The sequence below is a fragment of the Procambarus clarkii genome, chromosome 64 (assembly GCF_040958095.1).
Source record: "Procambarus clarkii isolate CNS0578487 chromosome 64, FALCON_Pclarkii_2.0, whole genome shotgun sequence".
NCBI lineage: Eukaryota > Metazoa > Arthropoda > Malacostraca > Decapoda > Cambaridae > Procambarus > Procambarus clarkii.
The window spans coordinates 11,428,732-11,455,670 of NC_091213.1; the positions used below are offsets into that span (position 1 = coordinate 11,428,732).

The following is a 26,939-nucleotide window of genomic DNA, read 5'->3' on the forward strand; positions in this document are numbered from 1 at the left end:
ATGTACGCAGCCCTGATATGGCGATCCCGATGCATTAAAGATGATCTCCTTTCGCGATCAAGGATTACTACCTCGTGCGTTCCTAAAAGGGAATCCGAATTCGTTCACCGAATTTGCTTATTTTTTGTCGGCTGTAGGGAATTCAATTACTTCGATTTAAGCTGAAGGTAATAATGTCCTCTATTGGAGCATTCTGCACCTATTCGTCAGGGAATGGGAAGAGGTATTTGTCGATGAAGCTGGGGAAAAGGATCTAATCCCAAGGAAGGGTGGCATAATAGGATCTGACTGACAGAAACCTGCAGTCTGATGCCTCCATCCCATGCGCGCTTATTGGATTGGATCCCGTACAAGGGGCGTTTGCAAATACTTTCAGTAATGCATTTGTTATTTTTCTCCTCCTCTTCTTATTCTTATTATCCTCGGCGACGCTCTAACTTACAATTGCTCTCTTGCGATCCATAAGAATAATATATCTCCATTTTCAGCGCCTCAAAATGGCCTAAATTTATTCATTCCGCAGACTACTATGATTAAGAAACTCCAGACTTTTTTAAAGACTTTGTGAAAAGTTTCCACGTTGGAAGATAAGCCCAGATTAAAGGTTCCCAAAGTCTTAAACACGATGGTATTCATTATATATGTTTAGATATATATATATATATATATATATATATATATATATATATATATATATATATATATATATATATATATATATATATATATATATATAAACATATATATATATATATATATATATATATATATATATATATATATATATATATATATATATATATATATATATATAATATAATATTATATAAATAAGTAGGGATATATATAGAAGCACTTTCTTAGAGAAGTAGCAATAAAACGAATAAGATAAACAAGGTACATTAAAAGAACGAAACGAGTCCAGAGAGATTGCATTTGGAGACCAGCAACATTGAATGCCGGGTCCAAGAAGTGAAGCTCAACCCTGCGACCACAACTGAGTGTGTCCACTTACAAAAAAAAAAAAAACATAATCACACACCTTCATCATTTTGGACACTCAATATTTCCAGCAGCTCCACACACTCTACACAGTTAAGCTGCCGGGCCGAAGAGCCGAAGCTCAACCCTTGGCAAGCACAACTACCTGAGTACTCCATCTCACACTCATAGCTAAACTGAACGCTCTTACTTTCACCACATTCCATACAACACACACAGAAGTATGTATATTTAGAAGAAGTATCTATATTTAACAGAAGAGTAAGGGGGGGACATGATAACCACCTACAAAATTCTCAGGGGAATTTACAGGGTGGACAAAGACTCTTTAGCGCGGGTGGAACACGAACAAGGGGACATAGCTGGAAACTTAGTACCCAGATGAGCCACAGAGACGTTAAAAAGAATTTTTTCAGTGTCAGGGTTGTTAACAAATGGAATGCATTAAGTAGTGTTGTGGTAGAGGCAGACTCCCATACACAGTTTCAAATGTAGATATAATTGAGCCCAATAGGCTCAGGAATCTGTACACCAGTTGATTGACAGTTGAGAGGCGGGATCAAAAGAGCCTGAGCTCAACCCCCGCAAACACAACCAGGTGAGTACACACACTCCATACAACTCACACTCCACCTACATACCACCATACAACTCACACTCCACCTACATACCACCATACACTCAGAACACAACACTCACCTCGCACTTACTACTCCACACTCTCAACACACTCAAACACACTCAACATAACCCCCTCTCCCACCCATCCATAGTCACCGACCTAATGTTGACTTCCTCCTTCCCTTCATCTTGACCTGTAAACCCTTTTCGCAATTTTCTCCCTATATACCTAACATATAGGGGGCAATTTGCCTTGTTATTGCAGATTCTCATTATATGCTCCCACTCTATGCTGTTAATGGCTCCATGTTAATACGGGCTTGTAAAGGGAGCTTTGGCCCTAGATGTTAATGAATATAACGGCCTAATGAATAGAAGGGCGAGGAATAGAGAGAGAGACAGAGAGAGAGAGACGAGAAGATGAGAGACAGAGAGACACAGGGAAATGGGGAGGAGAGACTGATAAAAAATAAGCACCCGAGGGTGAGAACGTACGTACTGGCACAAGTACGTACAGCTATATATGTTGCTACTGGTGTAGGTACGTACAAGGGCATGCACGTACGATTTCCGGTATGCACAAGTACATGTACGTAAGCATGTAGCACGTATAAGTGATTGTATGCATGATTACATGTACGTATAGGTTTACAGGTTTGAGTGTAGGTGCTGGTGATAATATGTACTGGCGTAGATATGTGCTGGTGGAAATACGGAAATGTACAGGTATATTTATGTATATTTCGGTACATATTATGGTACATAAAAGCTACAGGTAAATGCACATATTTACACCTAAGTGCCAAACTTCTTATACCAGGTTCCTGGTGCCAGAATCTATGTTTCTAACGTTTAATACCAAATTAATGTATTACTCTTGAGTATTACAATATATGGTTGGTGGGGTACTATACAACAAATGGGAGTTGATGTATTATAGAGTTAATGGGCATTACTGTATTATGAAGTAAATGGGTGCTGCTGAAGAAGGAGATAGTAAATGGGAGCTGTTGTATTATTTAATGCATTGTATTATCTAAAGCATGGGTGATATGTAATGCATGGGGGCAACTGTATTTTGTAATGCTGTATTGTGCTGCATTATGCTGCTGTATTATACAATGCATGGGTGCTGCTGTATTTACCAACAAATGGATTACCAATAACTTGGAGTATGTTACAAGACAAAATACTCCTCAGGCAGAAGGTGCCAGATAATGACAGTACTAATTTGCAGTTAAATACCCGTAGCTTACGAGGATTATAATAATAACAATAATGTATTCACAGGAAAGTACAATGGGTTCGTGAGATTTCATAAGATCTGGTATTTGTACATTCTTGCAAAGCCACTAACACGCAAAGCGTTTCGGGCAGTTTCTCGTTTTCGGTCTGGATTAGTTTCCATTCAGTGAAAGTGAGGAGAAGGATGCATGCAAGAAAAGAAATGAGGGAAAAAGAAGAGGTTCTTCTGTCTTCTGCACTAGAAGACAAACAAGGAGGTGAATGAGAAGCCAGAGGAGATTGGAGAATAGGATTCGAAAAGAGGAGATGAACAAGAAGATAACGGGGGGAATGGAGAAGACAAGGTGAAGAAGAAGACTGAGAAAGATGGATAAGAGGAGAAAGGAGGAGAAGAACAGGAAGAATTCACGAATGAAAACATTCATTAAGGCAGCGGAAAATAACATGGCGGACAACAAGAAGAGAACAATGCGCAGGACGATGACGAGCATAAGAGAGATGAAGGGAGGGAATTGGAAAGAAAGATAGACGTGAGAAGTACCAAAGAGAGAGAGAGAGAGAGAGAGCCGAGAGAGAGACTAGAGAGGAACCGGAGCTGGAGCTGAGAGCTGCCGTTAAAGAGCCAAGAGCCGCCCTGGCAAGAGAATAGCACTCCTTAGAATATTATTTTTACAGCAGCGAGTGGAGAAGCAAACATGTTGACGTGTTGGCTGAGAGGGAGAAAGGCGGTGGGGGGAGAGAGAAGGAGAAGAGAAGAGGCGAAAGAGGGAGGGGGAGGTTAAGGAAGGGAGAGGGACGAAGAAGTGGAGGTAGAGAGAGGGAATTAAAGCGACAGAGAGGGAGAAAAGAGAGGTGTGAGAGAGAAAACGCAATGATGTGGCAAAATTGATGATTGTAAAGAGAGACGGATAAGGGAATAAAGAAGATAGGGAAAAGAGAAATTAACTAAAGGGGAAAGAGAAGTAGAAAAACAGGTATTCTCAGAGAGAGAATACGAAGTAAGAGACTTACAATAAAGATAATAGCGAAAGATAATGAAGGGTAGAAAAAATAAGAGCTAAAACAAGTAAATAGAGAAGCGAAGGGAAAAACCAAAGCATAGAGGAATGAAGGGCAACGTGAGAATGTGAGAATAAAAAGTGGAGACAAGGGGTGAGAGAAGAGAGAGAAGAGAAGGGGGAGTAAAGACAAAAAAGACGGAAAGAGAGTGATGCTGAAAGGCATCGCGTTATTGTTGAGCTGTATGTGATCTCTTGTAGTGTTCGTTCTCACGCCCCCCACCCCACAGACACGTTCATACACGTCCTAACACGTGAATACATGTCTGAACGCACGTTCTCAAGCTCGTTACAACGTATGCACGCACACTCAAACGTGGCCACGCACAATCACACACACTCACCTACACTCATACATCAACAAACTCAAACGCCAACACGTCTGTTTAGGAAGGAAAAGGGGAATAGATTAAGTGGAAGGAAGGAAGAGAGAGAGAGAGAGAGAGATTCAAAGTAAGGGAAATGTCTATAGATAAAGAAGAAGAGAAATATAGGTGAGGGAAGAAGAGAAAGAGTGGAGATGGTAGAAATAGTACAGATGATATAAAAAAGAAGAAAGAGAGGGGGTGGTGGTTTGAAGTGGAGCAAAATATCAGAGGAGAAGAGATGAGAGAAGGAACGAAATGGATAGAAGAAATAGAAAGATAAGAGATGAGGAAAGGTAAAAAAGAGGTGAGGGGAGATGGGAGGGGACGAGGGAAGGTTCTAATAATTATCATAATTTTACCGAAATATTTCAACCGGTATTTTGTCTTATTTTCAGTCTTTTCCTCATTTGTTATTTTCTCATGTTTCTCATTTTTTCTTTTCCTCCTCCTTCAGTTTTTTCTACTAATCCTCTATACTTTCTTCCCCCTTTTTTCTCCTCTTCTACATTTTCCTCACAATCCTCATTGTCTTCCTTGTAATTCCTGATCCTTCGCCTCCTTTTCTTCATCTTCCTCCTACTTCTCCTTCCTCTTCCGCTTCCTGTTCTTCTTCCTAATCTGCTTCTTCACTTTCTCCTCTTTCTTCACGCCCTCTTTCTCTTTCTTCCTGTTCTTTACTTCAGTAAGTATTTCCTTCATACATTGAGTTCTGTCTGATACACAATGTTCACAATTTACAGATTCTGTGCAAGTTTTAATATTGAACGTTTTGTTGAACACTGCTGGGCCTTCTGTTGAACACTGTTGGCCTTTTGTTGAACACTGCTGGGCATTCTGTTGAACACTGCTGGGCCCCTCTGTTGAACACTGCTGGGCCCACCGTTGAACACTGCTGGGCATTCTGTTGAATACTCTTAACCCCTATGTTGAATACTATTAAACCTTCTGTTGGACGCTCTGAACCCCTATGATGAAAAGTATTAGTATATTGAGTACTAATAAATCTTCTGTTGAACAATCTGAACCCCAATGTTGAAAAATAATCAACCTTCTGTTGAACACACTCAACCCCTAAGTTGAAAACTAATAAGCCTTCTGTTGAACACTACTAGACATGTTATAGGACACCACTAAACCCTCCGTTTAACTTTGAGGAGCATACGATTGAACACATTTTTATAAACATTCAACATTTTGATGAACACTTTTAAACATTCTGTTGAACACAATGTTGAATACTGCTTAATTTCTCTCTCAAAATATTCATGAACTCCTGCTATTACTAAACAAATTTGAAATCTACTCCCTCAAGTATAAAAAAAAAATTTCATGAATAAATAAATTTACAAATTTCTTGTAAAATTCATTGAACAGTCTGCTGCCTGTTTGTTATTTAATGTATTATTATGCATAGCTTTAAGGGTCATGGAGTCTGTGTGAGTTTTAACTATAAAAAAAAACATTTATCTCAAAATGAAATCCTCCTGACGAAGTCCTTGTTAATTTCTTGAATAAAATAGCTAGTTTCCAAAGTAAAATAGTAAGTTTCTAAATCAAAGCAGCTTATTTCAAAAGTATAATAGCTTGTTTTCAAGGTATAACATCTAGTTTCCAAAGAATAATGGCTAGTATCCAAAGAGTAATTGCTAGTTTCCAAACAATAACAGTAAGTTTCTAAAGTATAATGACAGTTTCACCTGCTTGTCGTAAGGATTTATATGTTTCGTAAGTATCCAATCAAACTGTATAGTTGGTGCGGTTTATCTCACCTGAGACGGGATTGGCTCATCAGTACTACTCAGACAAGAGTGGGACGATGTAAGGAGATTTTGTTGGATAAAAAAGAGCAGTGTGGAGGAGATTTAGATGACTACTCGCCAAGAGCTCTGTCATATTAGGCTGAGATATTGCTAATGTATATTATTATCGGATAAACCATTCTCTGCAGCTGGGTTATATATTATATATATATATATATATATATATATATATATATATATATATATATATATATATATATATATATATATATATATATATATATATATATATATATATAATATAATGATACAGTTTACAGAGAACACACACACATATATAACAATACAACAGTGTTCGAAGACCTCGTCGAGCTCCTAGGAGGTCGGGTGCTTACCCAGGATACAGTACGCATTTCCTCTCTGAACTGCCACTTTGAGGCGCTGGAACAGGAGACTGGCCGCTCGTGAGTCTCTAGTTTCTATATTTATATATAATATGTATATATATATATATCCTCCCTTCCTTCTACTGTCCCATATACACACATAAAAGCAAAGGTAGTTTTCATAATATCCTGGAATCCTGAAGTTTCTCTACTTACAGATCGTCTTTCCTAGAAGTGATCATGTTATCATGCGGTTTCTATTTTTTAATATATTTCTGTTTCTCTCTCTGAGTTTCTCTCTTTCCCCTCTCTCTGAGTTTCTCTCTGTACAAGAATCCTGCAGTCTAAACGATATACAGAAATAGATAAATTTAATTTCTCCTATTGTCTATTTTTAACTCAACGGAGGATTCATCTTGGGTATAAAGCCATATTTTCAGAGCACGAATATTAATGCAATTCTTCTGTACAAGGAAAAACTCTTTGCAACTCATCAGAACGGCCTTACAAATACAATTTATTTGTCTTTTTTCCCTGAATAATCAGGCAGCCTGCTCTGAGCCAGGCTGAGTCAAGCCCCACTCAACAAAGACAACGACACTCCGGCGTATTTTCACATGTAAATCTCTGCTGATGTTCCCAGCATGGCACTGTTCCACCCCTACAAAGCACCGAGATGCCTTCTCTCAGGCCCGACGCAATCGCTGGGATTGTTGTCACAGTCACACTCCAGTTTGGGCTCGTGTTTTGTGGAAGACTCGGCATGGGGATGGAGGGATTACCAGAGGGACACACACATGCTTCCATCAACAAAGAAAATATAGTAATAACAGAACGAAGTTGAAAGATTTTAAACGACAGGACAATGGGTCACCCAGCTCCAGCACAACAATGACTCGTCCACCTTCCCACAACCTCACAGTGAATCATCCTGTGCCCCACCCCCTCACAATGACTCTCACAGCTCTATCACAACATCACAATGAATCATACAGCTCCCTTCCACTCCCACAATGACTCGACCAGCTCCACACAACCTCCCAAAATGATTCACACAACCCCTCATAACCACCACAATGAATTGCATAGCTCCCCACAATGACTCACTCAGCTCCCCACAACCACTCTACCAATTATAACACTACATTTGTAATGGGTAAATAGAGTAGACACCCCAATGGACCTCCACTCAACCACTCCCCCCTCACCCATTCCCCCAATGAAACCTGACCCCCTCATTCTCCTCCCCATTGTTTATAAATTCAGAAATACCTGTAGAGATGGGGGGGGGGAAGGGGTGAAATAGGAAGAGGGGGAGGAGGTTACTGAGAAAAAAAATTCCTTAATTCGATGGAATATTTGAATGCTTGATTTTGATGCATTTCACACAAAAGCCGCCAGCTGAGTTTGGCAACAGGAGTTTAATTTCAGCCTAGGATATACTGTATATAATATTCTTGGATTTGCATTTTTCCACCATTTAAGTGATTTAGTTTTTTAATACTGCATAAGCTGCCTCAAAGCCCCCACCCTCCCCGCTTCACCCCCCCCCCCCCTCCTCGTTGTATTTATAAAATCCAATGCTACTGAATACCACCTATGTGGAAGCCACTGGTACTGACTTCCACCGGTGGGAACCCACTAGTACTTAATTCCACTAGTTGATAACTATTGGTAATGAACTACACCCGTGATGAAGTCACTAGTACAGAATTTTATTCTTGACGAAACCACTGGTACTGAATTTTTCCAGTGTAGAAGCCACTGAATACCGCCCGAATACAAGCCCCGGGAACCGAATACCACGCATTTAGAGCCAGTGGTAATGAATACCACCCGTGTAAAAACCAATGGTACTAACATCCATATGTGTAGAAGTCAAGCATACTGAAACTATCGTTACAAAATGCAGTTCTTTCAAACCTTTTTTTTTAGTTTTCACTAATATACAATATGCATTCATGATCAGGCAAGCAGAAGCCTCTCGTTCACAAATCCCTCATAGATAGAAGTCACATGTATTGAGTTTCAGGCGTTTATGCTGGTATAGAGTATGTTGCGAGTCAAATAAGCTTTTTTTTTGTCTAATTTTGATAACTTTTAACGGATTCATAACAAAATTGATCTTAGTTATAGGCGAATAAGTATATTTTGACACTGATATATATAAGAACATTGACCCTGTATTCTAGTTTATTGGAATCTCGGCTAAATTTGCCGACAAAGATATGAGAAATTTAACTCGTAAAGGCAAGAAATATTTGGAAATAAAAACCTCTGAAAACACGAGCTTTCTTTTTAATATAATAATTTGAATAAAAAAATTACAGGTATGTATATTCAGAGTATCAGAGGAGGAGAGGGGGAAAATGGTATATCTGGACCAGATGATACTGAGAAACCTTACTAAATTTGCTTACTTACGTACTTATGTACAAAAGTACTTACTTTTTGTGGCTTAATCCTTATTAATCAATCAATCAATCTGAGAAACCATATATATATCTACCTCTTTGGCCGCCTCTTTTTATGTGACGTCTTGCACTATGGTTTAATAATCTTTGTGTCGGGACAAGAGGCCTATGTATATGTACTTCAGGCTTGTATCGATGTCCCTTCATGATCGAACTATTGACTCTTCACAAGATGCAACCCCACAACAGTTGCCTAGCTCCCTGACACCTATTTACTGCTAGGGGAACAGAGTCATTAAGTGAAAAAAAGTGACTAACCATTTCCATCTCACTGGGGGGAATCGAACCTAGGATCCCCGATTGTGAGTCGAGAACGAAACCAAGGTTCCTGTTTGATATGGTGTTGCTCTTGTCATATAATATGCTAATTTAGAGATTTTTAGTTAATTATATTTAATTTAGTTTCATTGTTTTATCTTATTAATTGTTCAGTTAATCTACCTAATTACTTACCAATTCACACAAAGAGAGAAAGAGAGAAAGAGACAGAGAGAGAGAAAGAGAGAAAGAGAGAAAGAGATAGAGAGAGAAAGAGAGAAATAGAGAGAGAGAGAGAGATGAGTCCAGCAGCAGAGAAAACTAGGCTCGGAGGAATGGATTAAAACCTTTGGAGGTCCTTGGGATTAAAACGAATTCCTGAACCAATATGCATTAATGGCACGACCTCTCCCAGTATACAACCCTCTCTCGGCCTGCACTACCCAACCCCATGCCACGGGCTACCCGACCCCATGCCCCGGGCTACCCGACCCCATGCCCTGGGCTACCCGACCCCATGCCCCGGCCTACCTGACCCCATGCCCCGGGCTACCCGACCCTATGCCCCGGAATACCCGACCCGCCATGAGCTACCGGTTCCTGGTCCGTGCTAATCCTGTCCCTATCCTCCCACACCACCCACAGGCACCACCCACTGTCTCTCCTCTCATGTATACCTTCATGAAAACAAACGAAAAATGGCAGGCGAGTGAGTCCAGTATGCAAATATGTACACGAATGAGTATGGAACTACTTTTATATAAAATTTTTGTTACAATAAATAAATAAACGCACGTGTAAAATAGTCAAGTGAAAAATACCGTCAAATAATTAAAGAAAAAGTTTTCTGGAAATTTTATTCAGGCCAATATTTGAATGACTTTCATTGATTCGTTTCCATCATTATATTCTTCCTTCGTCTTCTTCCTTCCTTCCTTCCAGTTGGTTTCGCTATTCTTTTTTGTCATTCTTTTTTTCTCCTTTATTCATGATTTCTTTTCTTTTCTCTATGCTAGCCCTCACCTTCTTATATCCTACCTTCCCCCGATTCTCAATTCTGCATTCGCATTTCTTTATCGTATCTTACCATTTCTTCATTCCTCTTTCATGTTCTTTAGCCTTCCTATCTTTATCGATGCTTCTTTACCCCCTTTCTTCAACCTGCAATAACTTTACCATATCTCATACCCTTTATTTTCTTCCATTAACTCTATAATTCCTTCCTCATACCTCTTCTTTCAATACTCTGATCTCATCCTTCTCTTCTCTTTCCCAATCTTTCTCCAGTGTTATTCCTATCCCTTCATCCACTTGCCCCCTTTTTGCCTTTTTTTTGTCGCATTGTCCCATCCACCACATTTCTTGCCCAATCCTTCCTCTAAAGTTATATGTTCTCCATTTCCCCCAGAAAATCCAGTTAATTCATCTGCTGCTAACCTGTTAACTCTCATTTCCTGCTTACTCATGTCTTGCTAACCGTCATTTCCTACTAACTCTCATCGTGTTCTAACTCTCAACGTATTCTAACTCTTTATCAGCTAACCTTTCAACTCCTGTTAGCCAATATATAATGCCAGCTTCCAATTCTTCCTCATCTTCACATGTAAGTTCCATTTAGTTGTATTTCATCTATATTTCTCTTCTTTGAATAGTCATTATTTATTCTCCTCCTCGTCTACCCCTTCAGCATTGTTGTAATGTTTATTTATTTTTCATTTATTTCCAATGATCAATCTCATGTCGTAGACCTCTCTCATAATCTCATTTCGTATTGCTGTTTATCTGGTATCACTCCATTACCTCTCAATCCCCTTAATCCTTTCCTCTTGTCAATCGTTTTCCAATCCTCAATCATCTGTCCTTCTTGGTCATTACTCTTGTCACGCATCTTCAATTCCTCCCACGTATCATGTCCCCCAGTCATTTCCTGCTGACAATCATCTGTTTCTTTCTAATTATCTCTGTTCTTTGATATTCCTACTCACTCCCCTATCATCAAACATTCCAATTGCTGTTTATCTTTAGGTCTTTCTTTCATCTTATTCATTTACTTTCTTCTCTCATCTTCTTCACTTATTCTCTTTACTCCATCTTCATTATTCATTCCCAGTCATCTGTCATCTTCCTCACTTATTCCTGTCCTCGCTTTCATCTCTTGCAGTAATGCCCACTTCTCTCTAATCTTCCTCTCTTATTCCCTCTTCTCATCCAGTCCCCCCAGACGAATTCTCTCCTTCCCCCACTGAGGAAGAGAGCGACACGATTACTGGAGATTCAACTGCCAGGCGTCCCGGGATGAACAAGCATCACAAATGAGCCGTCCTGTTAGGGAGGCTGTGGTGATCTTGGTGGGAGATGACGATGTTGGATGATTCTAGTCCCTGTGGTGATCCTTGGTCCTGGTGGTGATAATGATACATGATGATCTGGGTCATGGTGGTGATAGTTATGATGATAGTGGAAGTGATGATGAGATTCTCAATAGTGATTGGGAGGCTGGTTGTACTAGCAGTAGAGGACTTGATGTTGTGGGGTGGTTGGTGTTAGATTGTGGATTTTTTGGCATTAGTAGGTATGTGTGTGTGTGTGTGTTGCTGGTGATGTTGGTGTTCGGAATGTTGCTACTGATATTAGTGTTCGGAATATTGCTACTGATGTTTTTGCTTGTTGATGCTAAGATGTTGATGCTTAAGATGGTAGTAGTGTTGGCATGAGCTGGTGACTGGTATGGTGGTGATGTTGATATAGTGGTGATGGTACTCAGTATGGTATTCATGACGATGCCCAGTATGGCAGTGATGTTGGGGATGCCGATATGGTGCTGGTGTATGTACCGGGAGAATGGTGATGTAGATGAATCTATTGTTCAGGCCAATCATGTAGGATCAGAAGGTGATGATGGCATTGGTTGGTGGAATTAGTACTGGTGATGTTTCGAATGCTGGTGCTAAAGTTGGTGTTAGTGGTGCTGTTTGTGGGGATTTTTTGCGCTAATGATGCTACTACTAGCATAGGGAGGGTTGTTACAGCCTCCAGTTGCTGCGATAATCAAGGTGTTGCTAGTGATTGTGACGTCACTGATGCTGGAGGAGATGATAATACTGGGATGGCAATGATGATTTTATTTTATTAGGATATTGATTTGATGACTTTGATACTGGTCCTATCTGTTGATGATGTTGATGGTGGTAGTAGTGATGACAACGATAGTGGTGATGATGGTGGTGATGATACAGAAGTGATGTGTGTGTATTAAAAGCACCAGCGGGGCTGACAATGAGGAATGATCCTTATTCATGTGAGGTGAAGATTAGCGCGGTAATAACAGCAGTGAAGCAGCACGGAAATGAGGAATAATGAGAAACGCCGGTGAGAGATTGACCGAATTATCGACATCGTGGGACATAATGCAATGAGGGATAATAAATGGGCGACGGAGGCAGTTGTGGAGGTGGTTGTAAGGTTTGGGTGAATGGTAATGGTACTGTTGTGATAAATGATGGTGGCAGATGGTGATGGTTTAATTAGTGGGGGCACAAGCAGTGATTGTGGTGATGACATTAGTGGCGATAGGTTATCTGGTGGTGATAATGATTCTGATGGCACTTGAGTTGGCGTAGTTGGTTGTATCAAAAAGTGGTGATTGCGAAAATTTATGGAGCTTGTTACTCGGCGCATATAAGCATTGAACGCAAGGGCGCACTTCCCATCAATTAAGAGTCAAAACCCACGTGCATATGGTTCATAAACCTCTGATTGGCCCGGGCTCATCATGCCCAGTGCCCCCTACCCACAGCCCCCTTACCTAACGAGGCATGATTAACTTTGTGTATGATTATGTGATGTAAACTATGTAACAAAGGGGGTATTGTATTTTATAATTGTTGAGCCATTTAAGGTGAATTTACACATTATTGTTGTAATTCATAAGAGATTAGTATAGAACAGCTGGAGGGACGCCTCTGAATGGCATTGCTTACAAGAACCAATCACCATAAGTCATATCTGAACACCCGTGAGCTCTACTAAGCAGCGTCTCCAGAGACAGAGAGAGTGTGAAAGAGAGAGAGAGAGAGAGAGAGAGAGAGAGAGAGAGAGAGAGAGAGAGAGAGAGAGAGAGAGAGAGAGAGAGAGAGAGATATATATATAGAGAGAGAAGGAGAAATGGTCTGACATTCATACCAGAATGCAAAGAATAATTAACGCTGAAGACCCGTTAAGTGCCTGAAAAATCATGTGAACGAACCACTTCATGTCGATTTTCTTAGAACACGAGAGACGTTATCGGCCTGAACGTCTGTTCAGGGAGCAGTTTCAATAGTCTTCTCCCCGCTAACTCGTCCATTACAACCTGTTGAATTATTGACGTGTCATGAAGGGTTCCTAAGAGGCAAGAACCTGTCAACAACTAAAGAAAATGAGGTATATTTACGCGTTAGAAAAATCCTTAATAAACAATAAACATTGGCTTTAAACTGAATCAAATCTGACAGTCTCAGTGGATCATAGAACAATCCCTAAACAAAACATCAATAAGAACAGTAATAATATATATATATATATATATATATATATATATATATATATATATATATATATATATATACTACTCATCTTCCTGTTTGGTAGTACTTATAGGAAGGATGAGGACCATAGTACATATACCGACGTACAGCGTAATTAGAAAGTAGATATCAGTACTATTGAATTTAGACAAACCGGAAAAAGATTTTCTACTTATGTTGCAAAAATAAACTAAACTAACCTAACCTAACCTTCCTAGGCCTAATGCACGCTATCTGTGGCCTAATATAGTATATATATGTTTGCTATACCAGGCCTAAGAATATTTTTTTTTCTGACTCTACAAATTGAATAATAATTCTACGATCGAATTGCTTAACACGTCAATATTTGTACTATGGTGCACATTGTCAGAGAAAGTACTATCTAATCAGGAGGATGGATTGAAATACATAATAAAACAAAGAAACATTAAGTGCCTCTGACTCTGGATACATTTAGAACAATAACATCAGCAAAAGAACAAAATAAGTAGGCTGACAAAGTAACTGTACAGGGCAGAGTAACTAGCGCAGGGCACCCTAGACCGACCGAGATCTATCGGAAAACGGAAAACAGAAAACGGAACCCGGTACATGTGTTAATCTGCAAGGCCCACTTGTAAACATGTTACCTAGATCCCATCACAATTGACGTCAGTATGTCCATAAATACACACTAATATATGTGGTCTCTTATAATTAGTACACTCTTAACACCGGCGTTTGAAAGATTGCTAAACAAATAATCCATCGAAATTCTTGAATGTTTTGACTGCAAAGTAATTTGTGATGACATGATAAACAGAGAAGATTCGTGGTCTGAAAAATAGAGGTTAAGTGTATTAGTATGCAAATGAGAATATAACTGGGCCTAGATAGGAATTACGAGATGAGGACGGACTGAATAAAACATGAAAGAAAGAGAGTGAAAGGGAGAGAGAGAGAGGGAGAAAGGGAGAGAGAGAGAGAGAGAGAGAGAGAGAGAGAGAGAGAGAGAGAGAGAGAGAGAGAGAGAGAGAGAGAGAGAGAGAGAGAGAGATTAAAATCTAAAAACCTGCAACAGATGAACGTTTTCCAAGCAGTAAAACAAACAGGGATGAGTTATGGGTGTGAGAGAGCCGTAACATCACGCTCAACTGCCCACTATCTCGTCTTCACGAGGACCTACGCTTCATATCATCACGGAGATGACAAAAGATTGGTTTGAGCAAGACGACAAGTCGTCTTGTTTCAGCACGTATTTCCAAATTAAATATAAAACCAACTCCTAAAGAAAAAGAGTAAGATTTCCGATCTGTCAAAACAGCATGGAGTGAAGCCCAGCTGTTGAGCTCACCGGAAGAGCTATTCATAATTTCCCTGGTCGCTAGACAGAAAGGATAAAAAGTTAAGGGTGGCGCGAAGGACCGCCATGTTAACGCGTTCCACGGAATTAATTACATATTCCACAGACAGCAGCAGCAGCAGCGGCAGCGGCAGCAGCAGCGGCAGCAGCAGCAGCAGCAGCAGCTGCCTGAAGTCACATTTGTAGCAGTTAGGAGGGAGGGAGGGAGGAATAGTTAGGTTTTGAGGGAGGGAATTATTCAGTGCGACGGAGGGAGTATTTCAGAAGGAAGGAGAGTGGGAATAAGTTGAAGGGATTGGGGGAACTGTTGGGGGATTGTAGTAGATAAGGTGGGACTTCTTAGGAGAGGGCAGGAAAAGTTAGGAGGGAGAGAACAGATAGAAGGGAAGGAAAAGTTAGGAAGGAATAGTTTGGGGGAAGAGATGGAGCCTTTTAATGTCCCCCTTTTCTCTTAACCAAGTTATAAAATGGTTTCTTAAAATAGTTTTAGTAAATATAATTAAAAATCTCCGGAGAGAATCTAATACCGAGAATGGATTGGATTCCATGGTTGTGGCGGCTTTACAGAAAGAAGCATTGAAGTTCAAATTTCAATCCTGTGTCTACACACAAATGCATTACCGAAGGCTGACTTAACTGCATTGGCAATCTGATCAGCCAGCCAATTGTTGAATAATTGGTGGCACAGAACAGGAATCTCTCATCAAAAATGCTAAAGGGTGACTTGATCATTTGCATGTTGAAGTCCTTCACCTAGGCCAGCCCTTGCAGCGTCAAATGGGAGCATTATGCTCACCTGTGCAACAGAAGCTCTTGCAAGGATAAGAGGCTTTATGTTGATTAGCTGTCTTCCCTTTCTATGGTGGCCGTTATGTATATGACGCCTCGGCTGCTATGCCCTGGTGGCCGCAACATAAGGTATGCCATGGCCACTATGCCTCGATGGCCGCTAGAGGGTTAAAGCCTCGGCTGTGGCAGCACCAGCGGCCATGAATTTGTATCAACTGATAATTAATCTAATTGCGCCCGCCGTGATAACCTTACGCCTAAAAAAAATGCTAGCTCCAGCTTTAATTTGGGTGGTTTAAGGGAAAGTAATGCTGTGTATGCTGCTGTGCATGATACTGTGTGTGCTGCTGTATATTCTGTTGTATATACTTCTGTTGTGAATGTTGCTGTGTATGCTGATATGTATGCTGATGTATATGCTGCTGCTGTGAATTCCTGTTGATGCCTGTTGACAACCTATTGTTGTTTTCGTGGATAAATATCCCTTCTGCCCGGTCTCTGACCAGGCCTCCTGGCTGGTGAACGGCTTACCCAGGCTATTAGACGCAGCTGCTCCCATTTTGACGTATGAATCACAGCCTGCTTGATCAGTATTTATCTAGTTATCTTTTGAACATCGGGAGAGTTACTAATGCTCCTACTGTTTAGAGGGAGAGTGTTGAAAAGTTTGGGCCCCTTGATGTTGATAGAGTTCTCCCTCTCAGCGTATCTACTGTACCTCTGAGTTATTGGATTGTGCTATTGGGTATCTTACTCTTCCTGTCGTTCCTCGTGTTCTCATGTGCTGTAATTCCCATGTGCTGATTTGGAATCAGTCCCTCTGATATTTTCCAAGTGTTTATTATTAGGTATCTCACCTGCGGTCTAGGGAATACAAGTTTAGACGTTTTATAATAATTTAGATGTTATATTGATCGGATTCGAGCAGTTAATCATCTTTGCATGTTCTCCAGGGCAGACGTTTCTCCAGCTCTGAATGGGGCTGTTAGTGTGAACTAATATTCAACCCTAGAGAGCACTAGTGATTTAAAAAGTATCTTCACAGGTATTATGGCATCGCTTTTTTGCAAGGTTCTTTTTTTATTCAGCCTGTCGTTTATCTTGCAGATATGACAGCTATTTTAGTGAGTTCCTTAACAGCAAGGTCTTCTGTTATTGTTACTCTCAAATCGTTTATACTTTTACTTTTTGTCATATAACGCAGTCAAATGTTACTTGACTGCGTAATATAAGTGGCTTCAGTTTTAATATTTTAGTTCTTTTCCTTAGCGCAGTAGATGGTACTTATCTTTATTAAACATACAGTTCAAAGCCTAGAACTGGATATCTGCGGTTAAGTAAGTGTTTACTTGTTGTAAAGGAATCTTTCGGTTTCTGACCAATTAATAACAACATAAAATGCCTCTGAACCACATAAGAACCACATAATCTGTCACTGTTCTCTGTCAGCGTACCTACTGCACCTTTGCACTATTGCAGTTCAACGAGCCTGTCTTTCTCTTTCTGCCATGCCCTCTGGTTCATGCCTCCATGTGTATGAGTTAAAGTTTATGTGATAACAATCCCATAAACTGCAAACAGACCAGATAACCGCATACATTGCCACTGGACCATAACACAACCTAATAAACTGCTACCAGACAACTTAACCGCGTAAACTGCCACTGCACTACGTACCATTGACAAAAACTACCACAAGATCACTTAACAACCGCGTAAACTTAAATTGAACCACATAAGAACCACCTTAACTGCCATTCCAGCTATCGTTGCCAAAATAACAAGCCGACAAGATCTTATCAGAATCGCCGCATGACCTTGAAATTGAAAATTGAAAAACAAAAAACAGGAATTGAAAACAGGCGTCGACGAACGCTAACAGAGTCCCTAGGCAAATTAGTGAGGGTTGAAAGGTGTATGTGTCTGGGGTACAGCAGGTGAATTTGAACCTTATGGCGGCTTGGAAGACGGGTCCCTTAATGCCTCCTTCGCGGAGATCGTACTGCTTGAGAGAGGAGAACTGTCCAACGTGATTTGCGAAGCTTCTTGTCTCGATCCTTGTTATTCTCTCCTTAAATACTCTGAAGACCACATATCTTTTCTTGTGCCTCAAAAAATACCTTCGTTAATATTATTTATATTGACACACTATATGCAGACTGGAAGTCACAATAACATGGCTCAAAATTCCACACCCAAACCACACATCTGAGAATAAAGGAGGTACGACGTTTCGGTCCGTCCCGGACCATTATCAGTTCGTGTCTAGACAATGGTCCAAGTCGGACCGAAACGTCGTCACTTATAAGAAAAATGCAAGAATTGAGAAAAGTTATATACCATACAAATGCATTGAAGAAAATACAGATAACCAACGCTTTAGACAACGTCATTCATCTAGAAATTCATATTTTTTACAGTATTATAAAAGATGCAAGCATTATCATGACAGAATTTAATAACACCTTCAACAAAACGAAGTTAACTTGAAACGTTCTTAATATTCTTAAGACCTGTAATAGTACCCTTTAGGAACCCAGACAGACCCTAATAGTAAACTCCTAACAGTCATAACACCATTTAATGGCAACCAAAATGGCACCCTTAACTATCCTAATATTCCAGAAAAGGCTCGTTAATCCATGAGTGGTATTACTAGTATACTTCCCCCACCGTAATATCATCCCTTAACTACACCTATTACCCTCTAACGAGTGTAGCGTCAGTGAACGAGCAGTAGCGAGGGAGGGAGGAGAGGGAAGGGAAGAGGGAGGGGGGAGACGGAAGGGGAGAGGGAAGAGGAGGGGAAGGGACGGGAGAGGGAGTAAGTGGAGCTCTAAGGTCTTGAAAGCACCAGGGAACAGAAGCTGGGTGATGCATGTGCACGATGATATTTACATAATGTTGCAAAGTTTGCATAGCTGGCTAAGTATGCAACCATAACATTTGAATCTAAATCTGAAAATAATGCATTCTTTGGGTAGTAGGAGGGAGAAGGGGTGGTTAAATACTTCACTATTACACTCTTCAGTTTTCATTAGAATTCAGATGGAATTGCTACTGTCGAATTACTGTGATTCTCTTCTCTGGTATTGTGTACTCACCTGATACTCACCTGGTACTCACCTGGTACTCACCTGTGCGTGTCGTGGGGGTCGGGGTGAGAGAGGGACTGGAACTCTATAATATTCTAAGCACATCAAAAGTATTTCGTCTTCAAAGGATTGTGTAATCTTCAAAGAATTTATTTTGGAGAATTCTTTCTCAGCAGAAAATGTAATATATATATATATATATATATATATATATATATATATATATATATATATATATATATATATATATATATATATATATGAACATATATTTGTGTGTGTACTCACCTAGTTGTGCTCGCGGGGGTCGAGCTCTGCTCTTTCGGCCCGCCTCTCAGCTGTCAACCAATCATCTATTATTAACTACTAGCTAACAATTTGTTTTTCACACACACACCACCCCAAGAATTAGCCCGTAATAGCTGTCTAACTCGCAGGTACATATTTATTGCTAGATAACAGGGGCATCAGAGTGAAAGTGACTCTGCCCATTTCGTTTCTCGCCAGCGCCAGGAATCGAACCCCGGTCCACAGGATTACGTGTGCAGCGTACTGTCCACTCAGCCACTAGCGCCCCACACATATGTGTGTGAGTGTGTGTGTGTGTGTGTGTGTGTGTGTGTGTGTGTGTGTGTGTGTGTGTGTGTGTGCGTGTGATTCGAGTCATAGACCATCCCCAATCTCTCAAAATAAATATTTACTCAACATTTGTATTTGAATCCTAATATCCCTAACTCACTGATGACCTACCACAAGCTTGGCCTAAAATTCGCATATAACAACATGCTTTCATGTGAAAAACTCACGAGTATATTTGTTCAACAGATCTATGAATATCACTAAATGTTTTGATAACTGATGATGATAATTTCTGAAGATTGTTTAATTTCAAAAGATCTTGTTGAAGTTGATAATATAAAGCTATTTGTGTTCAATACATGCTTGTGTGTATGCTAAGATATATATTTACATTTCCTCTAACAATTATTACTTACCACCGTGTGAATTCAGTCCATGCAACAGTGATGTTCATGCAACAGTGATGTTAATACATGTCATGCATTGAAATAAATACATATCAACACAGGATGATACATATGTATTATTGTGTCTATACTATAGAAGCAACACCAATAGAGCCTCACTTCTGGGAGACAAACACACACACAAATACACACACACACACACACACACACACACACACACACACACACACACACACACACACACACACACACACACACACACACACACACAACACATTTATATGAACTTAAAGTAAAGTACAATTCACTGTTTCTACACTTCCCAAGATAATATTACACAAACTTCGATTTAATAATAAATTTTCAACATATTTTTAACCCCACGTAGGCGTCGTGCAGTATGTTGTCTCCTTTAGGTCTCGTGTAGGGTGTTATCTCCTGTAAACTTTATGTAGCATGTTATCTTCCGTATACCTCATGTAGCATGTTATCTCCTGCATACCTCATGTAGCATGTTATCTTCCGTAGTACTAGTTTAATGATCTAGTAAGTTTCAGCCTCTCGACTACTTCATTGACAACATCATATCAATCCTGTAAGAAACAATTATTATCTCATATCTTGAACACCATCTCCATGATCCTATCTATCCTCCATGACGTGGTCCAGTCTACACTCTTTAAATTTACTTGCGATCAAAAGTGAAGAAAATGTTAACTTAACAAATGTTCATAACTATATCTATTACAAATCTGATCACCCCCCCCCCCACCGTAAATCAGTTAAAAAAGAAAGCGATTAAGACTTGAAATAGAGAAGAAGCAGGATTGTGGTGAACGGGATGTGGAAATGTTAAGTAAATCAGATTACATTTTGCGATTCTTGTGATTTATACAGCGAGAGTTACTAATAGTTCTTCTTTGTATACCGCCGAGTGTTTTCGGCCTGAGGGCCATTGGTTGAGGGTGATGGGAGTGGCGATGGAGGGAGCGGGGGAGAGAGAGGGAGAGAGGGAGTGAGAGAAGGAGGGAGAGAGAGAGAGAGTTGAGATGCGTGAGAGGAAACAAGGACTGCAGTGAGGGAGGGAGAGCTGGTGTTAGTGAATCAGAGATGAAGGTTAAGGAGAAAGGAAAGAATGCAGAAGAAGGTGGGCCGGCGATGGTGAGAAAGGGAGGGAGGAAATAAGTAAGGGACGGAAGTAGGGAAGGAGATAGAAGAGTAATTTGGATAGCTTAAGAAGTGAAAGTTAGCTAAATATGAAAATAAAGTTTGAAAAGGCTTAAGACTGGGGCTCAAATCCTTAGAATGATGGAGGATCAGTGCATAACGAGGACACTAAAGGGAGATAGGGAAAATTCAATGGATTTGAGTTATAATCAGAATGTGAGTTGGAAAAGTATCAGAATGAAGGGAACGTTTTGGCATGAGGTTCAGAAGGAATGTGAAAGAGGTTGGATACACATTGTTAAGGGGCTTGGAGCAATGAGTATAAAGTAGAAGAGCTCGTTAAAATAGATCTAGAAGAGCACGGAGTTAACTGACAGTAAATAGGGTGAATGGCGAAATCATGGGGAATGGGGAGAGGGTATTGAAGTGTAGGACTTTGGGAAACCATGAATAATGAATACAGATGCTACTTGAGGCCAACGATGCAAGAGGAAAAGTGGTTCGTATGGAAAGGGTAAAACTAGCCGCTATTTCTGGAAAAATGAAAAACATGAATCTGGGAAGGATAAGGTACCATATGTGGGAAAGCGAATGCAACGGAGATGGCAAGTAACAAATAACGACTTGATAAGTTGATAAATTGGAAAAAACGAATGAAAGTTCAATAAATATAAAAACAAGAAAGTTAGAAGCCAAAATAGTGAAAATAAATCGTGAAAATTAATACAAAAAAGTTCATTCATTTGGGCATTAAGAAACAGTGACGGTAACAGGCTGTAACAGTGAGAAATTAGAAGAGTGATAAATGAACAGTGAATGTTAATAATGAATGATTGGTGAATTAATATAAACTTCACTGAGGGATAAATCATCCTTAATGCTCACAAATCTTGACTTAGTTCATCACGACCAATCCTGTAGGTCAACCATAGCTGAGTCTTTACTATAAATAAAATATTATCTTTCTATTCCCCCCCCTGAATTAATCCCACCATATATAGATTCATATATAATCCATTAATGAATTTCCTCGGAGTTTCAAATGTAATCCTACCCGAAGCTGTAGTCCCAAAAGTAATCCTACCCGAAGCTGTAGTCCCAAAAGTAATCCTACCCGAAGCTGTAGTCCCAAATGAAATTCTACCCGAAGTAGTTCTTTATTATGCAATGAATAATACTATAATTCCCTCGTAATGTAATCCTCCGATACATAATGTAATCTCCAATAATGCAGTCACCGAATAGTACAATTCTCAGTAGACGAGTGCAATCATCCATGGTTTACTCACCCTATTACATTATTATGTAATACTCTGTCGTTTGAGGAACTTGACGTAACCCAATTATAAATGTAATCACTACAAAGAGTAATTATTTCCTCCTGACATACTGAACCAAGGCTGATTAATATATAAAGTTCAATCTCACGTTTACACGTGGAACTGAAGTGTTCTGAAGCTTAATGCACAACAATTTTGATGTTTTATGGAAATTCAGAACACCATAACATTCAGAACACATTCTGTGTTCAGAATTGTTCAGAAATTCAGAACACACATCTTGGTCCGTACGCCTGGTTTGTTTAAATCACTTAATATTTGACGCTTGATCTGCAGAAGACTCATACACACACACACACACACACACACACACACACACACATTAAATAAATAAATTTATATATATATATATATATATATATATATATATATATATATATATATATATATATATATATATATATATATATATAGATAGATAGATAGATACATAATGTATATAAAAACGCAGGAAAATGTGTATATACACTGAGACGTGGAAGGCACCTCAGTGTGTATATATACTGAGTTGCACAAATCAATGATAAATGCTTAAAGACGACTATTGTTTGTCGTAAATTATTTAATTTACAAACACAATTCATAATTAATATTATTATTACGTAACTAGCTACACATTCCTGTTCCCACGTGGTGTTTTTCCTCAATAACTCTGACATTAATTGCTGTACTATGAACACCGTGTGTAATTACACGACGATGGTGACAGTGTTATTAACGAACAACATTGAATTATTTCACCACCCATGTGAACATTATTTGAAGAATGCAAACATAATCAGCGTTTATATATGTGAACCAAAAAAATGATATACGATTGTCTTAGTTCTTGTTTCCAATAGTGTTTTTGTTACTACATATATAATAATACGTGTTATTTTTTTACTTATCTAATTAAATAATGCAAAACGATATCAGTGGCATCATAAAACTGACGCAGGCGATCGTTTCCAAAAGGTATTTTTTTCTTTTGTGTTTCTTTTTTAACACAGCGTGGAACAATAGCAGAGGAATTCTATTTTCTAATATCATGATGAGTTGTAGGATAAGCTCTCTGACCCCTTCCCACCACTCATCTTAACCCATACCCAAGTAGTTTTTCACTGAGACTCAGTCCGTCAAGCAGTTTACTACAAATTCACCAAATTACTAATTCTAGTTACCTGGGACGAACAGTTAGCGATCAGTGCCCAACAGTTCTTCTGGGCCCGATGGTTTACCATCGTCATACTGGCTTGGAGCTTGGTCGGGAATATTCACAGAGAAGAGTACCCGGCGTTTATATACTCACGGGAAGTTTACTTTTGTCTTAAACTATTTTGACGACTAAAGTTTATTTGCGTGTTTGTCAGTAAACTATTATGGTTGGTTTAAAGACCTTTTTGAGGTTATTTGGTCTAAGTCCAACACTAAACTAAACCAAGCTTTGTACTCATTATATTGACTTGCTAGTGTCGAACCCTGATATTTTAACGGGCAAGTCATCAATTCTCAAAGAATAGTCTTCCATAAGCAACTATTCTCAAAGGTAACTGTTTCTTAGGTGACAATACTTTAGGGCAAGTATGTCTTCCAGGGGAGGACCATTTCTTAGGGAGAGGTCTTCCAGGTGTGACCATGCCTTAGAAGGAGGTCTTCCAGGGGGTGACATTTCCTTAGAGAGACGTTTTTCCAGGGACGACCATTTCTTAAGGAGACGTCTTCCAGGGACGACCATTCGTTAAGGAGACGTCATCCAGAGACGAACATTCCTTAAGGAGACTTCTTCCAGGGGCGACCATTCTTTAAGGAGACTTCTTCCAGGGGCGACCATTCTTTAAGGAGACTTCTTCCAGGGGCGACCATTTCTTAGGGAGGCGTCTTCCAGAGGCGACCAATGCCTAAGAGCAAATCTGCTTGCAACCAATGGCGATTTATTGTTCTTGTATCTTCCATTACCCTTTACATTCCTAACTTGGCTCTACGTCGCCTTTCTTTCAATCCAACTTTATCATTTGCATCACTCATCAAACATGAATGTTATTGTTTCTGCGACAACCCAGACCCAACGATATCATTTGTATAATGATTTAAATTTGCTTCAGTGTTTACACCAATCTTCTGTCAATATATATATTTTAACCCTCGTCATCACCATTCATCGTTCACATCACTTGGGTCTCATCCCTCGTTCATCTCATTAAACAATTATCCTCCCCTTACACCCACATTTTTAATAATGATATTGTCTATATTATTAACTAAAAAATGTTATAGCTCATTATGATAATTACTTGAGAGGGAGAGAGAGAGGAAGGGAGGGAGAGAGAGAGAGGAAGGGAGGGAGAGAGAGAGAGGAAGGGAGAGAGAGAGATAAAACATAGAAAGAAAGACAGACAGATAGACAGGCAACTTAAAGAGGACTGATGACTCTATTTAAATTGCTTTCGTATCCCAGAAAGATCTTGTAGACCCTTTCCTGCCCATTTAGTTTGGAATGCGACGATCTTGACAGGTAAACAGAATACATTTTCATTAATTTCTTGCAAGGTTTCACAAGCTTGTCACAGCTTATTTGGGACTGTACAGAAGTTAATTTCAATATATATGTTTGTTGTTGTTGTGTGTGTGTGTATGTGTGTGTGTGTGTGTGTGTATGTGTGTGTGTCCAATAATGCCTTGGAGGTCAATTCACATGAAGACTTAATATACTCTAACAGACAGACATGTAAACTGGCCAAGACCTTCCCAACCCTCAGAGTAATCTCGTGCAAGTTAAAGTTTTGCATATATCCAATTTCAAGTTTAAAGGGGAAACTTAGAGTGAATTAAAGTTCTAAGTTATTTTGCAACTTTGTATCATAAAGTAAGACGGTTAGCGTCAAATACTACTGAATTTTAGCATTAATTTAAATTCGTTCTTGGATAACCTACACACTCTTGTGCTTCTCTTCCCGCTGAGAATTTCCTTTCCTATTGAGATAAATGTATTTTCATATATATTGGAAATGTTTACTAAAAAAATTATGGAAAAGTATTTGTCCCTAAAAAGGGCAATATGTATTTTTTTTGGAAGGTTCATAGATTCCGTTTATTAGTTTTATACGAGTGAGAGTTGTGTGATAAATGATGTGGAAGCTGCCTGCTAGAACATCAAATACATCTAAACTATTGTTATTAGATCATTGTCAGGCAGCATCTGCAAGGGTTCTAAGTCACATTTACGTGTTTTCTAACTAGGAGCAAGCACAACATCACACAAGCGGAGCTGATGCGAGCGAGAGTGGGTTAAGCCACGCTTTAAAACTTTCAGAGAGAAGAGTGTGTCAACTCACTTTCAGTAGGGGAAAGTTTGCTATCATGAGGTCACTTATAAATTTTCACTGAACACATGCTATCCGACCGGGAAGAACCTGGGCATGGCGATACGCTAGTGCATGGTAAGCGTTTAGTGCATGATAGCCTACTGGTATACACGGGTTTTAAGCGCGGTCGTCACTCCAGACACACCAAGGACAAGCTGGGCTGACGCCAAGGCTGCCCGAGACACACTGACGGTCGACCTACAGGCGCCCGCCACCAGCACAACCCTGGCTGCCGGGGAGGTGGAGACTGCTCGTACCGCACCTGGCAACTGTAAATCACGATAGAACTGTAAGCAGGTGATAATTTATACACAGACAGATGGAAACACACACGCATGCACGCACGTCCTAGGGCCAATGCTCGATCCTGCTGGCACAAATAGGTGAGTACACACACACACACACACACACACACACACACACATATAATATAATATGTATACATATATATATATTCCTTCAGAAACTTCGTGTATTATTTAATATATATTCGGAAGATGTATACAAATATATATGGAAGCATCCAAGATTGTGGTTGTATTTAATCTCGACAGGATTCCTGGACCGATATTTACAGCATCCGGCCCCATAGTTCATCAAGTATTCAATCCAGGGTCGCTAGAGAGGCAGTCCAGTGTTGTATACTGCCAGGTTTTGTAATATATATATATATATATATATATATATATATATATATATATATATATATATATATATATATATATATATATATATATATATAATAGAAGGATACCACCTCTGGTGCAATTATAGGGACCCACAGCCTCAAAGAATGGAACACAGAGCATTCAGAGAAAGCTTGTCATTTATCTCTGAATACGTAAGAGTGTTGTGTTTGCGGGGGTTGAGCTCTGATCTTTTGGCCCGCCTTTCAACTGTCAATCAACTGTTACTAACTACTAACTTTTTTTTTTAAAACAAACACACACACGCTCCCCCAGGAAGCAGCCTGTAACAACTGTCTAACTCCCAGGTACCTATTTACTGCTAGATAACAGGGGCATCAGGGTGAAAGAAACTCAGCTCATCTGTTTCCGCCGGCGCCAGGAATCGAACCCCCGGACCACAGGACTACGTATCCAGCATGCTGTCCACTCGGCCACCAGCGCCCTAAC

The 26,939-nt window shown here is 39.6% G+C and overlaps 1 protein-coding gene across 1 annotated transcript in view; it reads right to left on the reverse strand.

Moving 5' to 3' along the window:
* Positions 1 to 25,978, reverse strand: part of LOC123768990 (uncharacterized) — a 221,510-nt gene extending 195,532 nt beyond the window's left edge. The window contains exon 1 of the mRNA XM_045759915.2: positions 25,774 to 25,978. The gene's annotated coding sequence lies outside the window, so the exon portion shown is untranslated. The remainder of the gene's footprint in view (positions 1 to 25,773) is intronic.
* Between the last annotated feature and the right edge of the window lie 961 nt (positions 25,979 to 26,939).